The sequence below is a fragment of the Mustela nivalis genome, assembly GCF_964662115.1.
Source record: "Mustela nivalis genome assembly, contig: HAP1_SCAFFOLD_854, whole genome shotgun sequence".
Lineage (NCBI taxonomy): Eukaryota > Metazoa > Chordata > Mammalia > Carnivora > Mustelidae > Mustela > Mustela nivalis.
Genome location: NW_028135810.1, coordinates 88,631 through 103,975, shown reverse-complemented (window position 1 = coordinate 103,975; position 15,345 = coordinate 88,631). Strand labels below are relative to the sequence as shown.

General features: G+C 53.0%; 1 long non-coding RNA gene across 1 annotated transcript in view; it reads right to left on the bottom strand.

Annotated features, from left to right (window-relative positions):
- Positions 1-1,855: 1,855 nt before the first annotated feature.
- Positions 1,856-15,345, bottom strand: part of LOC309857535 — a 99,124-nt gene continuing 85,634 nt past the window's right edge. Inside the window, exons 6-7 of the long non-coding RNA XR_014307759.1 lie at positions 6,845-7,425; positions 1,856-4,515 (exon numbers count right to left, since the gene is read on the bottom strand). This is a non-coding gene — a long non-coding RNA (uncharacterized lncRNA). The remainder of the gene's footprint in view (positions 4,516-6,844; positions 7,426-15,345) is intronic.

The window sequence follows — 15,345 nt, the reverse complement described above, 5'->3', positions numbered from 1 at the left end:
CCCCTGTGGGCACCAGACAGCAGGGACTCATCCCAAACCTACCCCTCATGACACAGGGTGTCGTCCCATACCTTGGCACTTTCCTCTCCGACCTGGTGGTGCTTGATACAGCAATGGAGGACTACCTGGAGGTGGGTGAGCCTGAGGATTGTGGAGGAGGGACCAGAGTCCTGAGGACAGGGAGCAGAGAGTCCCCGGACTGAGCCCTGAGCTCTGAGTCCTTCGGAGACCTCCCTTCCCCACAGCCTCACAGCCGCCCCTAAGAACTGGCATCTCTTGCCCATCTCAGTGCTGAGGGAAGGGAGTCTGCGCCCATCTCAGTGCTGAGGGAAGGGAGTCTGCACCCAGACGGGTGGCCCAAGACTGGGGAAGCACCAGCGCATCCTGAAGGTGAAGCTGCATGCGCTCTGTGTGCATGGGCTGCAGCCTCTCCCTCAGACCTTGCCTGTCGGGGACAGTGAAGTCAGGACCCTGCACATCAGCCACACTTCAGGAGCCCAGCAGATCCTGCCTGCCTGAGGCGTCTGCCGCTCCCTTCAGTCACCACAGAGTGTTGTGCTGCAGGGTGCTGACCGGGAGCCCTTTCACCATCCCCCAGTCTTCCTTCCTCTGGACCCCAGGGCTTGCCCTAACCCCAGTCTCATTGTGTGTGTGGCTTGGCGGCCCACTCCGGGGTCCTGGCCTACGCGCAGCCTCAGAACGGGTGGGTGTAAGGTGCTAGGACTGACCGGGGGCCTCTTTCTGAAGGACAATGGTTGTCTACTTTCCAGGGCAATGAGATCAACCACCGCAAAAAGAATAAGGTGAGCATACGTAGCCCTGGCTGTAGGGAAGGGCAGGCAGACCCTATCAGAGACGCCCCTGGGAAGAACATTGCTTGGCTCCATCCACTCCCCTCCATCTCCCATTTCCTGGGACAGGTTGCTAAGAATGAAGTGCAAGACCCATCGAGTCAGTCAGTAGGGATCCACAAGGGCATCAAGGAGAACTTCCCTTGATGGAGGAGGGGCTAATTCTACTAGCCTCTGAGAACAGTTTGGGACCAGACGAAGTTGCATGCAGGAGGGTGGTCATGTGTGCCAAGACCCAGGACCCGACCCCTGTCCCGCTGCTCGGCCCTCACCTGGCCCTGTAGCTTCCCCACCCAGGCTCAGGGTGCATCCTGTGCCTCTGTCCCGGCCCAGGAATACCGAGTCCTCACGGACATCATGCTGCTCCAGGCGGCGGCAGAGAATTACTGCCTAGAGCCCCAGCATCCATTCACGGCCTGGTTCTGGGCTGTGGAGCGGCTCAGCGAGGAGGACAGGTGAGGCCCACTCAGGAGCTGGGTCAGGCGACGTCGGGGTGGACTCTTTCTGCTGGCCCCGCCTGGGATCCTCCTTCTAGGGCTCCCTGGGCAGCCAGACACCAGCTGTGGGAAAACCCTGGGAGGGACTCCTGAATGCCAGCTGCTGCTCAACTCACAGGTGTCCCTCTGTCCTTAGCTACAACCTGTCATGCCAGCTGGAGCCGCGGTCCTAGCTGGCCAGCAGAACACAAGCACCAGGACCACTGGCTACAGCCACCATCAGACCTGAACCCGTGCACACTGGCTGAGCCAAGGATTGCCCCTCGGCCCCTGGGCTACTTGTGGTGCACGAGCCCCATCCGCTGCTCAACACCCCTTCCTCTCCCCTACAGAATTACTTGTTCTGGAAGGGGCAATATTGAATATAATTAAAGGGTTGTTATTTAACCACAACCACCACCACCACAACAACAAAAAGGAATGAGAACCCTTGGGATTAAAGTTTTCTTACCCAAATAATAATAGTAGTAGTAGTAATAATAATAATAATAATAATAATAATAATAATAATAATAATAAAGGTTTTTATATTCTCCTCTACCTGCCCACGTGTGCGTTTGGTTCTTTTATTTCCTACGGTAATGTACAACGTGTACAGACTCTCTTCTTCATTCCTGAACCCAGAAATCTTACAGAGTCAGCAGCTATTCAATGGGGCAGAAAGGAGAGGAGCCAGCCCTCCTCACTTCTGGTGGCACTACTCATTACTGGTGGCACCTCCCAATGCCGTTTCCTCAGAGGACAGGTTCATTTCTGTGTCAGGCATCTGGGCAAACAGCAGACACAGCCCTCAGGACCCCTGAGATGGAGACGTTGCAGGTCCTTCCCCAGGAAGGCAACAAACCCTGACCAGGCGAGTCCTGGAGAGTTCCTTCCCCTCCCCAGAACTATGTGCTGCCCAGGAGAGGGGCTGCTACTCTACCCTCTAAAGCAAGGAGGACGATGTCTCGCTTCCTTGGGGATATGCTACGTGTGCGTGTGTTTGTGCGGGTTTGGACCCAGTATTTGGGACTGACGGTTGTCGAGTTCAGTCTCCTGAATTGCATCAGCACGATGTAGGGAAAACACATGCAAAGAGATTCAACCCTGCCTGTGGAAGCTCCAAAATCTGAGGAAGATATTTTGTAAATGGAAGAAGGGCAGGCAGGACGTCCCGTCCTCAGTTTCCCTAGAGGCTCTCCAGGTTCACCCTTTACCAAGACTGGAATCCCCCTGGGATCCTTATCCAGGATCTCTGGATTCCTTTTCCCTGCTTCTTTTGGGTGAGGCTGGAGAAAAACGAAAGAAACTGGGAGGTGTCTCTGGCTCTATTCACGTCTATGCTGACCTAGGAGCTAGGATGTCCAGCCATCCTGCATTTCCTTACGCAGTTCTTGGCAAGGCCGTGGGGCCCTTCAGGCCCCTGACCCTCTTGGTCAGGTCCATGGTAGCCACTGCTCCCTGGCTGGGGCCTGATGGAGCAGAGATTGGTTCTCCCTTGCCAGGATAAAGGTTCAGATCCTTGACCAGAGAAACCCCACACTCTCCTGGCTGGCCAAGGGCACTGTCAGGTCCAGGTGGTTCTGAAGTCCCTGGTCTCCATCATCCACCAGGTGACACACCCATGTTCCACTCACTTGTCTGAAATGGGGAACTCGCCTGACGCGGTAGACCAACACACACATGGAATGTGAGCAGGGGAGAAGCGTCTATCATGCAAATGGATGCGAAACGAAGCAAGGGTAGGAATCCTTCTCTCCAGACACAACAGACTCTGAACCAAAGGGGGGAGGTACGAAGCCACAGAGAAGGACACTACTTCCTCGCAAGGGAGGCCATGTAATAGGAGAGAACATCTCGAAATATGTAGACACGCACCATGGGAGCACCCAAAGGCATCCAACAGTGCATAACAAACATAAAGTCACCTTTGACAGCCGTACCATGCAGTGGGGGACTCTAACACCCCACATCTGCTAATGGACACAGGATCCAAACTGACAATCAACAGGGAATCTATGGCTTTGAGGGATGCACCCGTTTCAACACGTAGATGCAGAACCTTCCACCCTGAAACAGCAGCATCCGCAGTGCTGGATTTCCAGTGCACATGGAACATTCTCCAGAGTAGATCACACGTTAGGGCACAACCCAAGTCTCAACAAACTCCAAAAGATGGATATCATCCCACGCATCTTTTCTCAGCACGATGCTACGGAACGCCAAATGAACCCTAAGAGCAACCCTGGAGAGACCACGAATCCATGGAAGTTCAATTACATGCTACCCAACCAGCACTGGGTCAACCCGGAATCCAAAGAGGATGTCCAAAATTACATGGAAGCAAAAGGACACGCCAAGGGTCCCCAACCTTGCAGATACAGCGCCAGGGAATCTAAGAAGACAGGATCCAGCACCACAAGAAAAATCCCCAATACCATCAGCTGACACATAAGGACCTAGCCAAAGCACAACACAGAGCTCCTGAGCAGTCGCTCAGCCTGGGCGAGTTGGAGCTCCTGCTGTTGGGTGCAGGCTTAGCTTCCATCTCGACTCTAAGTCCCAGCCTGGGGGGTGTTCTTTCCTTTCTCCCAGGACCATCCCCACCAGGGCCACTGGGGAATCAACCCTTCAGGGGGTTCTCGGCAGAGAGAAATGGCCCAAAGGGCCCAGGAAACAACCACCCCTTCCCCACTGGTGGATCAAGGTGGCCCATTAGCGCTCCCTCTGTGGAACATTCCACAGTGCTTTTGGGGGGACGACCCTCTCAGGCTCTGATGCCCAGGGTTTCTCGGCAAAGGGCAGATTCCGACTGAGTACCCCTGGGAGGGACCTGACACTCTGCACTTCCAGCATGCTCGCAGCTAATGCCCCGGCCACCTGTCCCCGGAGCACACGGAGAGACAACTTGCCAGCGGACCAGTGGACAAAACGTCCTCTCTTTCACCACCAGGAAGAGATCGATGCGCAACCGTCTGGCAGCCACAAAGAGGTGTTTGATTGTCAGGAAGATCAACAGCCAGGCAGGGCTTGGTCCACCCCCACAGGCCTCTCCTCCTCTTCTCCTCCAGAGTATAGGGAGGCAGGATGGCAGGAAAGACAGTTTGTTCAGTGGAAGCGAAATCCTGAGCTTGAGTCCCTTTCTCCCTAGTAGCCTGGGCACTCCTACGCTGCTTCCACTGTGGCCTCTGTGCAAGGCCATTCGAAACACCAGTGCTGGCTTGCGAAGTTCCGGGATACTGGGCAGAAAGCGATGGAACACAAGAGAGTCCCAGGGAAGTGACAACGGGTTTGGTCATGAAAGCTTGAAGCTGTCAAAGACCATCTCTTGCCCTATGTTCCCTTGGTCAGAAACCTTTCAGCAACCGCTCAGAGGAGAGACAGGCAGGTACAGAGCAGGGATGGGGAACCCTGGGAGCCACTGTGGACCGAACCGTGGGTGTTTTGTTAACATGGGCTTTGATTCATGTGTGACTTTTCAGAAACAGAAAAGAATAAAGGGAATCAGGAAACAGAGGCAATCAAAAACACCGGCTCAAATATAGGGAACATACTGTTGGGAACCAGGTGGGCGGATGGGTGGAAGAGGGGGTGGGGATTAAGAAGACACTTACTGTGCTGAGCACCGAGTCACATACAGAATTCCTGAATCCCTACTCTTCAACTGAAACGACGAAAATACTGTACGTCCATTAGACTGTATTTTCAAAATTGTCTTTGAAAGGTGGGTATTAGGAGACCAAAATGAGATTACGCTCTGAGAGTTTCCCAATCAGGTCTCCTCAGGCTGTACGTGAATGCACCTTAAAGATCAGTGAAAGAGCCCAAAGACAAAAGTGACATCTGTTGATATGGAAAGGCCAGTGCCCACCTCTGTGATCACAGAAAACACACACCTTCCTAGGATATTGGCTGTCGTAAAAGCATTTCACCGACGTCCCCTTGGAGCTACGCTCCTCTGGTATTTCCATTCTCCTTGGTTGTGTGTCCTCATGGAGTAGTTGAAGGGAATATTGCTACCCCGTGTTTGGTGGACTAAACCAAAGCTGGCTATTTCTAGCCCCTGGAAGACTGAGCTAAAGGGCCTTCTGGAAAACATTGCACAACTGGATCTCTCATCGTCTTCCAGAGAAGGAAAGGGAGGCCCCAAAGGGCACCAGTGGAACAGGAACACAGAGGAGGTTCTCCTGACACCAGCATCAGGATCCCAACTCCCTGAGCAAGAATGAAGAACCCCCGTCCCCCCACACACAATGGACACATATCACTGGAATGGGTCAGTTCCCAGGAAAAGCGAAATGCGGCCAAACATGGAAAGGTACACAATAACCTCACTGAAAGAAAGCCCACTGGGATCCCCTGCCCTGGGTCTTAAGTTCCACCTATGCATGAAGCCATTTGATAATCACAGGGGAAGGGAGGGAAAACTGAATGGGAAGCCACCAGAGAGGGAGAAAAACGATGCGAGGCTCTTCTCTAAGAAACAAGCAGAGGAGCCTAACAAATAGCAGGGAGCACATGGGGAGTTAGAGAGGAGAAGGGAGTTAGGGAAAACTGGAAGGGGAGGTGAACCTTGAGAGACTATAGACTCTGGAAAACAATCTGAGGGTTTTGAAGGGGCGGGGGCGTGGGAGGTCGGGGTACCAGGTGGTGGGTATTATAGAGGGCACGGATTGCACGGAGCACTGGGGGTGGTGCAAAAATAATGAATACTGTTATCCTGAAAATAAAGAAAAATTAAATTAAAAAAAAAAGCAAAGAAACAAGCAGAGGGTTGCTGGAGGGGAGGTGGGTGCGGGTATGGGACAATTCGGGCAGGAGCATAAAGGAGGGCATGCGATGGGATGAGCACTGGGGGTGAAACGCAACTGATGAACAGCTGGGCACTACTACCTCGGAAGCTGATGAGGAACTGTACGGTGGCTTACTGACTTTCCACAACAACAACAAAATACAATCCAAGGTTCTGTGTTTCCTTGATTTTCAAAGTGGAAAATACGGGATGATTTCTTTTCTTCCCTCAAGCAAGGAAATGACATAGCCTATTCACGAAAAGGCAATGCTCAGGACATTCTACCCCTTTCAGCCCTAAAGAAGTTTTTCAAACAGGCTTTCACCAGTTGCAGTCCTCATGCCCTTCTAGTCATTTCGGAGCACTCTTGACAGGGGGCAAACCCTTTTTTTCTTCAAGGTGACTCACCCCAAGCAGGTAATATCCCTATGTGCCACAGGAGTGACTACAGGTGCGCCCCCCCCCCCAACCTTTCCAAGGGCCTCACTACAAGTTTTCCAGAAAGGTGGCATGAATAGTACTGGCTGGAAGGTGGATGCTGCATGACATCCATCCCTTTGTTCACTTGAGGGATGACTAGGGGCAAAGTCTCCATCTCAGTCGTGGACGTGCCAGAGCTCTCCAGCTCCCCTTCAGACACGGCCCTGCCCTCTCTCCCATAGAAGAACCTGCAGAACTACGTGACCATGAACTGGGAACACACAACAAGGGTACAAAGGTCTTACCTGAATTCAGCTCAGCATGGCAATGACAGACTGGTCCCTCTTGGAGGTTGTTCCCAGTGTCCTTGAGGCATTCGAACCCCTTCTTGGCGGCTGACTCCAGACAGTGGCTCACCTGTCACAGTGGCTCATGATAGAGGGATGAGAAGTTCCTCGGAGACAGGTGTCACCACACCACTATCATCACCCTTTGTCGTGGAATAAATCTATGTCCCTCGTCGGATTAAGAAACCCTTCAAACAGGACTGGAGCAGGTGGCAATAAAAGGCTCCCTTTGAAGAAGGGCTGAGCTTGGGGACATGTCCAGTCCTATGTCTCACTGCTGCCATCACCACACACAGTGGTGCCCCAAATGGGCAGGGTACCATTTCCAGTACACGGCTCCTGCTCGCCCAAGGTACCTATTCCTATCATCGCGCCATCGCATCTGGTCAGGACCCCAGCATTAGGCCTGTGCGTCTCCAGTTCCTGCTGCTGCCTGCCTCCACCAGCGATCCTGTTTCCTCTCTGAATTCCGAGCGCCGCAGCATCCATCTTCCTCACCTTCACAAAACAGGATTGTGCAATGATTTCATGGATACGACCTGCAAGGCACAGGATGGAAAAGAAAAGGAAACTCACACCCTGGACATTCAGGATACTTAAAATCTTTGTGACTTGAATGACGTTATCAACCAAGGGAAAGCACAGTCCAGAAGTCGGGAAAGCATGTTTGCAAACCATGGATCTGGCAGGTTCTCAATATCCACAATATCTAGAGATCCCAGGAACTCAACAACATCAACAACAAGAGAAAAACAAGTCAAATGTGATGTGTGAATGTACACATGGGCAAGAGACATAACCTCAAAGCTATACGCAAGGAAGGAAATTGCAAGCAATGAGATACCTTTATGAATCCATGAGGTTGGCTCCCCATGGAAAAAGAAAAACAAAACAAAACACAACAAAGCAAAACAAAACAAAACAAAACACTCGGGAGAAAGGAAAAGACCAAGCCATGGCAAAGATAAAGAGAATTAGGAACCTTGCTGATTGGGTGTGGTAGGAATGTTTAAGGGCATGCTTGTGAAATCAGTATGACAGCTCTTCACAAAAATCAACTTGAGTGGGACACCTGGGTGGCTCAGTCTGTTGAGGTCTCAGGATCCTGGGATGGAGTCCCACATCGGGCTTCTTGCTCAGCCGGGAGCCTGCTTCTCCCCTGCCTGCTCTGCCTGCCACTTCTCCTGCTTCTGCATGCCTCTTTCTCACGCTGACAAATGAATAAATAAACCGTTTTTAAAAAATCAACTTTCGCACTACCATGTGTTTTAGTACTTGCCCTTCTGTGCTAGGTACCCACATTCATGAACAGGATAGTATGGTCCTGGAGACTTATCTGAGCACACCTTCTCATGGCAGCATGGTTCCTAAAAGCTAACCCATGAACGCAATCCAAGTATCTGTCCAGGGAGGAACAGATGTTGTATATACAGACGTTGGGATAGTATTCATTCGCTAAAGAGGACAAAAACATTGACATGCGCCACCCCGTGGGCGAACGTTGAGGAGGGTGTGCTAAGTGAGAGGAGTATGCATGAAGATAACCAACTTGGACTCCACTCTTAGGACCTACCTAGAGTGGACTCCGAAGGACAGAAAGTAGAATGGTGTTTGCCAAGGGCTGGAAGGAGGCGCTCGCGGGAAGAGTCTGACGCATGCTAAAGAGCTTTAGATGGACAAGATGCCAAGGAGATGGGAAGGTGGGTTCCAGGGAGCTTGGGACAAAGACATTAATGCTTTTTAAGACATTTAGAATGTACTCCGTGAACTTCATGGACTTCACGACCTAAAAATAAATTGCACTGAAAAGCTGCAAAGATGGAGAAATGAACACAGGACCATTTCATCTGGCCCTTTATACCCTTTCCAGGTAGGTCCTCTCTCAGCCATTCGACTTCTGCCATTTTCCTTGAGACAACATGGAGCCAACAAAATGTCCTTCTGTGCCTACTTCGAGGTTGAAAGACAGAATTGCCCCACCCGGGACAACTTTATGTGAGAAGGTATTTTTCAGAGTTAATTTCTTGAGACCTGTTATTCCTTGATCATGTTTTCAAACAGAACCCAAACTGAACATTCTCCTTCGTCTGCTTGATTTTTCCTTCCCTGATTTTTTCCCCCCACTCAGAACCCATTGTTGATGCAAGGGCTTGGGTGTTCCTATGCCTGTCGTCATCTACTGACTTTAGCTTCTGCTGTTTCCAGTTTTGCTTACGTGTCATTCCTTTACCAAGTCAACTTTCCCGAGGCTCATTATGAATAGTAAAATATTTTCGGCCCCAGTTGGATTGAAAGAACTGACATCAAGCACTGTGCACGTCTCAGCTACACAACACAATGACTTCATGTTCCTAGGCCCTAAAAGGATGACCAGAATAAGCGGTGTTCACAAGGATTCCTGACCATGGGGGTGGGCGCAGGGAGTTCTTGGCCATATTCCTTGGCTGTCTAGGAGTATGTTCCCAGGCGTGGAACTCTGGGATCCTACGGTAGATTGTTGGTTGGGAGCATAGGAGCTAACAAATGCCGGTGAGGACAGGGAGAACAGGGAACCCTTGGACACCATCCGTGGGAATGCACACTGGCACAAGTCACTGTGCAACACAGTATGGAGGGTCCCACAGTCTAGAGATGGACCAACGCACCAAACAGTGCCATGCGAAAGAAAAGAGCAAGCGTTCCGTGAGACAAACGAAGAATACTCTGAAAGAGGGCTGCAGAGTCATTGGAGAGAAAGGCCCGAAAGGCCTCACTGAGGGGGACAGCGCTGAGGACAGAATAAAAACAAGGGAGCTAGTCCCACACAAGTCTGGCTGCCCTGTGTCATGAAGAGGGAAGGCACCTCTGCCTTAGAGCCTCACTACCAGAAGCTGGGTTGGCCAGAGGACATGAAAGAGGCATCCAGTGTGGCTGGAGAGCAACTGGGAGCAGAGCAGAGGGTGGTGAGGAAGGCAGGGACAGGGCCTCAGGCCTGGGAGACAGGTAGCGATCTCTTGTCCCTCTGCAACGGCATTGCCCCAATACCCTGCATCTTCAAATGCATGGACTGAATGCCCCACAGTTGTTGCAGAAGAGGAATGGAGGCACAATTCCGCATGCTTCCTCCACATCACCATACTTGTGAGCCCGTGGTTGTAACTGAGGCTGGACTAGCAGAGGATTTTCCCCAACTTAGCACCCATCATTCGGGGAGCCATTCAACTCAGAATCTGAGTTTCTGGGCGCATGTTGGCCTTGCCACTGCCTCCGATCCTGGCACTGTGAGCCTCGATAGATGGCAGCGCCAACCATCTGGGCATGTTTTTCGCTTCAGATTCCGAGAAGAAAAGGGGAACAAGGGAGAAGTGGACCATGAGCAAAGAAACTAGGAAGTGCGAAACTCCTTGCCTGACATCTAGAGAAACACGAGGCATGCTATTTCATCACGTTGAGTAAGTACATCGCGTGGCTCAGAAGCCACTCGCTAACCACCCAGAGCTTGCAGAGTGATGCCTCCACCACAGGTCAGGATCCCTGGGAGCCACTGTGAAGGCTGCTCCCCTCATATACCAGAACGAGGGAAAGAGGTCTCCTTCTAAAGCTATGTGGGAAACAACTGAACCGTTTCACTACCGAGGATGACAAAGTCTGCATCTTCGTGCATTTCCACCCCATCATGGTGCCCCATTATAATGACGCCAAGAGGGAAAGGGACGGTTCCAAAACGACACAAAACCGGGACCCAGGCCTCCTCGCAGCGTTCCTCCAGGCCACGTCCCACCCCTTCCTGCAATTCATCTGGCCTTCTATGTGTGCCTCTGATTTCCCGTGACACCGTCGCACACATACCACAAATACGGTCTACATACACCCTAAGATGTCCCAAGGAACTAGATTCTCCCTGGTCCCCACTATGCAGGTTGGGAATGTGGGCACTAGGGGAGACACACAATGACTGAGGACACAGGAGTGGGAAAGGACAGAGAACAAACGTCTGACTTCAGCTCTGTCTCCTGAAAGGGAGGACCTGAGTGCCAATTCCAGAGCATGGTGCCTCTGGCACTTTTGGCTCATTGTGTACAGTCCCGGGGAAGAGAGGTCAAGAGCCAAGTGAAGGGGCTGCAGAGAGGGGGTGACTTTAGGAAGGGCCCCAGGTATTAGAATCCTGAAAGCGTGACCTCATATTCTTCATGATAGGCCCCAACTGAACTTAGAACTCTGGCAACCAGGCACCCACTTTCAAAGGGCAACCTGCTCTCCAGCACACTTGAGTGGAGACCTTCGACAGAACACCATGTTCAGTTGTTGTCTTCCTACTTCCAGGGGTGCTGGGCCCACAGGAGCCCAGAGCCAGAGACATGACTGCAGTTGCAGACAGTGCTTCAGCCCTCTTTTCCGAAGCTTCTGGTCATGGGGCCGGAGACACCAACAGGTAACACAAGGCAGCTCGGGGCAGCCCACTGGAGAGTGGGCAACAACTGTGGTCCCACCTCAGCGGGCACACACCACTGTCCCTTACTGTGTGGGAGCGCATCTCTCTCTCTCTCTCTCTCTCTCTCTCTCTCTCTCCCTGTTTGTGTGTGTGTGTGTGTGTGTGTGTGTGTGTGTGTGTGTGTGTGTGTGTTTGTAGAAGTGGGGACAGGGGATGAGGGATATGCCCTTCCTGGGCAGAAGCAAGCTGCCTGGTGTTGGAGGCTGGACCCATCTGTCATGTTCATACCCCAGGTCATAGCAGGCTGGATGAAAAGGGGAGGGTGACACAATGATAAGGCTCATGGTAGTCATGAGCCTTAGAGTGTCCTCTGGCTACGTCCTTGCTCAATGTCTTTTCAGCCATCCCTCTTAGCCTGAACTGGAGAACACGATGTCTAGTGGGGGTGTCCCCTGGTGGCAATGTTCCGGGAGGCTGCTAATGGCTCTTGGCCCTGTGTCTATGGGGCACTGCCTTTTCAGAGCTGCACCCCAGAGACTGTGAATGAGCTGGCTGGGGACTTCAACGACTCCAACTCGCTGGACAAGGGTCAGGTGTCCCAGGCCACCCAGGATCAGTGCTGCTCTGAGGTGAGAATAGGAAGAAGCTCCTCCACACCCAGGGCCCCCATGCAACGATGGGGACAAACCTGGGGCCTTCCCAGAGTGTTTCCACTTGACTATTCCACCGGCCCCACCCCAGAGTAACCCACACCTCCGCACATATGCCACACCTATGGGTAAGTAAGGGAGGAAGACACTCTTCACCTACGTGGGACTGGTAGAGAATAGAGTGAATGCTTTCCGTGGCATGGGGGGAAGTTGTTTTGATTTCTTTCCTCTGGCCTTGTGTTGCTTTTCACAAAGCCATGAGTATCTTGGCCTTTTCCCACGGGTTTTACGATTTTCCCTACTCATGCCAGCTAACAAGTGGAGAACCCAGCTGGGTTCTGGAGAACTGGCCCACGCCCTTCTAAATCCTCATACCAGATAGGGTGATTGAACCTACAAAAGGGCCGGTGGGATCAAGCCATTCTACAGGTCTTTCTGGAATGTATCAACTCTCAGAACACATCGAATCCTAGGAGGTCCACCAGCTCACAGGCTCTTTCCCTCTAGGTCCTCACAGTCCCCCTTTCTAAAGGACGTGGTCTGCTACAGTGACTCGGTCTAGCATTGCTGCTGGAACTTGACGTGACTCAAACTGCTTGCCATTCCAGCAATGCTGCAAGGAAAGGGCACCTCAAGGGTCCTCACAGATGATTTGGGTCACTCCATCTGCCAGACCGTAGACCCAAAGATTGGGTGGAAGGCCTCCGATGCCTCCTGGCCCAGGTAGCTGGCTCTGGCATGAGCTGCTGCAAGGCTTCAGCTACTCCATCTCCCTTGACAAGCAGCAGGGACCTCAGGCCACCAACAACATCCAGTCCTGGTCTGGGGTGAGAACGGGCCCAGGTTCATGGCCAGTCTCAGGACCCAGAGATGACCGGGGCCAGCCCACAGCCCAGACTAGACACAACTGGCTGCCCTGGGGCCTGCCAAGGAAGGTGGTTTCCCCCTGAACCTTTCTGCCCCTGACAGCAACAGGCCAAACCGCATCAGCATAGGCGAAATGCCATGTAGCCCATGCTTTGGACAGATCTCAGACCCAACGCGGATGACCTTGAGCAGGCTTGGAGATTCTCAACCTCTCTTTTCTCCTCTCAACAGTAGGGCTCCTTCCTCATGACTCCATGGCATACACATACAGATCTTCATACGGGCTAGGAAGAGACAGACAGGCTATTGCTGTCCAGCGAACCACACATGTTGAAGTCACCAGTACATTTAAGCCTAGATGGGTCCTTTGGAGGTTGGTTTTAGGTTTTCAGCCAAGAACCTTTTTTCTGGGTGGGCACACAAGTCCCTCGTCGTCTTGCCCAAGTTCCCAAAGGGATGGGAGGATGCAGTCTGAGCTCCAGACCCTGCTCTTCCTGGGGCTTCACGGCGTTGAAGCTGACTATGTTGCTCCCCACCCCGCCCCCTTGTCTGCCTGCTGGAAAAGGCATCATCCCTGTCCCCGGACGAGGCCTGCACGATGCTGGAGCTCAAACAAGGCACAGTGCAGAGATGGAGACATTCCCTGCTGCTATCCTTCCCGGATAGAAGCCTCTCAATCGTCACCACCATGTTCTCCATCTATCAGATGTTCCCGTCAGCCCGGCAGGTCCGGGATCACCAGTTCCCTCGGTGAGTGCCCACCTCATAGCCAGCACAAGGGGGAGCCTTCCGTCTACTAGTTGTAGGACTTGGGAATGTCACTGCACCTCTCTGACTTTCCCTCTCCTGTCCGGAAAACTGGAGGTGCTAAGAGGATGAACCTCGTAGGGCGACTGCAGGGAGTCATGGGAGGAAACATGGCACGCGCCTCTCTGGGGCCCGGCTCTGCAGAAAGGGCTGCTGGACATGCTGGGCGTCTTCGCGCTGAACATTTCCCTCTCCAGGGAAGACGCGTTCAGGCTCAACCCTCACAGGCCTGTGGTCCTTCTGGGTCTAGAGAAAGGAAACGGAAAGCTGGCAGCTTTCCTATTGGCAAAGGACCTCTGAGATGCCATCTAGCTGGTCCTGACTGTGGTCCTTTATGTGCCCAGGTCGAGGGGACACTGGGAGCAGGCAGAGCAGCCCAAGGGCCACTCAGGATTTGCAAAGTCCTGTTTGGGATGATTTCATTCAATCATGGCTCTTAAGCACCTAGGAATGCAGGCTCTCTCTAGTCACCAAGAGCAGTGAATGGGTAACGTAGAGACAATGTCTGGGTCTCCATTCTCGTCCCAGGGTCACATAGGCACTCTCCACATCCTAAGCACGCATGTCTAGCGTTCATCAGATGGGGCATCTCTGTGACCTACTCTAGGGATGAATGGATCCACCTCTCTTGGGACCACGAGGATGCACTCTACGATCAAGGAAGAACAGGATAGGTCTTTGGGTGCCAGAGGAGGTCCTGCTGCCTCCACAGAGCAGGGTGGGAGGCGACAGGGGATGTTGCTGGCGAGGGATGTTCAGAACCATGGATCTCCCAGGACTCTCGATTTCCATGGGAGAGCTTAGTGGGGCAGCTTCCTCTGAAGAGGCCAAAGAGTCCGAGAGAGGTGTGGACGGGATGCCAAGCACTCTGGGAAGCAGAGCCCATTGTGGGCTGAGTTGGTGCCTACAACAGCCATCCCTTGGATGGTCCATTCTTGCTCCGCCTGCCCCTATCCATATCCACCTCCGCTGACCACCACAAGTGGGGCCAAGGACAGAAAGGGTGGGGACCGGACCACTCACCCGTCGGCCTCCAACCAAAGCCCAGACACTGGTCTGCAGGGAGGATGCATGACTGAGGGGCCAAAGGACAGACCTATGGGAGGTCCCTCCCTCATCCCACGTGGTCAGCAGTCAGCAAGGACAGCTCCAGAGGGGTTGCAAGTGGGCTGGCGCCATTCTGTGGGGCCCACACCGAAAGGATGGTGCTGTGGGAGTAGCGTGGAAAAGGAAGGGAAGGCCAGGTCTCTGACTCTGCCCCACATTTGACTTTCCCCAGCACTCTGTGTCCCATCTTGGGAACCTGGCCTGAGCAGACACGGCAGGATATCGGGCAGTCCCTGCACACTGCCCATGTGGAGGTCAAGGGGGCCTATGTGCACGTCACGTGGCATGACCGGGACCTAAACACCCATGCCCCCGTTCCGCTGAGGCAGCGGGAACTTCTGCAGCTCACAGAGGCTGAGGCGGAGGGTAAGGGGCATTGCAAGCTGGGAAGGCCATCTGGGATGGGGCTCATGGGCTGGGTATTCCTTGAAAGGCCATGGGATCCGTCCTGTTCAGGGAAAGGCACATGGAGTGTCAGTGATGTGGCTGAATCGTTCCCCTTACTCCCACCCCCGTGTCCGCTATGCGACGCGTTCCAGCAGCTGAGCCGGCCAAAGAGCCTCCCATGGAGCGAGAGGCAACCCTGGCTCTGCATCAGCCATCACCTTCAGGGTCCG